The following is a 2152-nucleotide window of genomic DNA, read 5'->3' on the forward strand; positions in this document are numbered from 1 at the left end:
ACAACAGGATGTACATGTCAGGAAACAAGAAGCAAACGGTAAAGATCCGTGACCAGTCAGTAGATCTGAAAGAAACGAAAGATCTGTACGGTCGGTTGATGGTACTAGCCAGATCAAGCCGTGACATCGATCAGAAGCATGCGATTGGGAACTACGAGTTCACTCTTACCCCCAGAGCACTGTTTGCACCCGACGGTTCGATCCTACCATGTACTGACAAGTCAAAGCTTATCCATAGCCTTGACAACTTTGGTAAAACGACAGAAACTCATGCTGATGCACAAGCAGCAGAAGCCACAGAACAGGCTGATGATATTGCTGATACAGGAACGCCATCTACATCGCCACGAAAATTGCTGTTGTTGATGGAATGGTGCTCGTCCAGAAGATGACAAAAAAACAGCGACAATCACCACAGTCAAAGATCTCTGTCATCATTTCAACGACCATGCAGCTTATGAACATGACAGCAGGATCCGACGTGATTATCCTGGTGTTGGACACATACAAGGCAGACTCATTTAAGCAGAAAACCAAAGAGAAACTACGACAAGGCAAGGACCCTGTTCAATACCAGATTGCAGATGATACAAACATCAAACATATACCAATGGGCCGCTTCCTATCTCACGAAAAGACAAAAGCTGATCTAACCATATACCTTGCTGAGGCAACACTGGAATATAACGCAAACTCCCCTAAGTTAATCATCACGTCAGCATCGGGCCATACTAGAAGCAACCAGAGCATGCAGTTTGACCCAAACAACCACGAGGAAGCTGACACATTGATCAGCTTAGCAGTAGCCGCATGCCAATGTTATCCAGAAGCACAGCTAGTCTTCTTCACCCCAGATACAGACGTCCTAGTTCTGGCTGTTGCCGCCTATGACAAGCTCTGCAAACACACATCGATGGCCATGGTATCAGGTATGGTGGAGGTAGAGCCCATCTGGAGAGCGCTAGGAAGAAACAAGACAACAGAGTTACTTGTATTCCACGCATTCACTGGGGCAGACAATGTCGGTCGATTCTCAAGAGTAGGTAAAACGAAATGGTTTCAACACTACATCAAGGCTGAAAGGAACATAGTCAAAGCACTAATGAAACTACCAGAGGACGACGATCTAACGCAGGAGGTGAAAGACATATTGGCCAGCTTTGTATGCTTAGCGTACTGCCCAAAAAGTATTCAGATCGCAAGTATCCCTGACCTCAGATGGCATCTGTTTTGCAAACATCTGGCAGAAAGTAACAAGTTGCCTCCAACAACTGGTGACCTTGAGGAGCATATCAAACGTGTGCGAGTACAGAATAGAGTTTGGTGCCAGGCCACCCTGCCTGTTCGACACTCTCAAACATGGCTACCATCAGGACGACAAAGGTCACATACTACCTATCGCCACCAAAGTTCTACGAGCACCACAGGCTATTGTCGAGTTAGTCAGATGTCATTGTAAAGCTAATTGCTCAACCCAGAGGTGCTCATGTAGAAGAAATGACTTGACTTCACCAACCTTTGCTTGTGTGGAACGGACTGTGGAAACGATGCGAACTGTATTGTCGGCTATGACACACAGGACAGTGAAGATGAACTCTGAATGGCATATTCTGTAAACATGTGTGTATGTTACAGACTGTCAGTGTATGCTTGCTGCCGTTTACTAGCTATAAGTTTGATGCCTGTCTAAGATGATATGAATGATTGACACAGCTTGATGTTATTAACTGCCTGTTAACAATTATAACATGTATTTCATTATGCCACTTTCGCGAATATAAAGACAGATTTTTGCAAGTTAAAATCTTTGATTCCTGTAATACTGTTCTCCATAACACTTATTCGATACTTTCATTGGATTCCTTGTCCCTGAAAACATAGGATTAGCTTATTTCAAAAAGTTTTTAGGGTGATTAGAGGCAGAAATACGGCCAAATATGTATTTTATGGCGGCCATTTTGAAAATCCAAAATGGCGGCTATACCGGTATCTCCGCAAATGTAAACATTGTTTTTCGAATTCCTCATGTTATAACCTTTCCAAAAATGCATAGGTTTGCTAATCTCCCATGATTCTGAACGAAATGTAATTTATTGACATAGTGAACCTGACTAATACCGCGCGTAGATACTTGCTAATTAATTAAATCACT

Source organism: Priapulus caudatus, unplaced genomic scaffold (genome assembly GCF_000485595.1).
Source record: "Priapulus caudatus unplaced genomic scaffold, Priapulus_caudatus-5.0.1 Scaffold349, whole genome shotgun sequence".
NCBI classification, from domain to species: domain Eukaryota; kingdom Metazoa; phylum Priapulida; class Priapulimorpha; order Priapulimorphida; family Priapulidae; genus Priapulus; species Priapulus caudatus.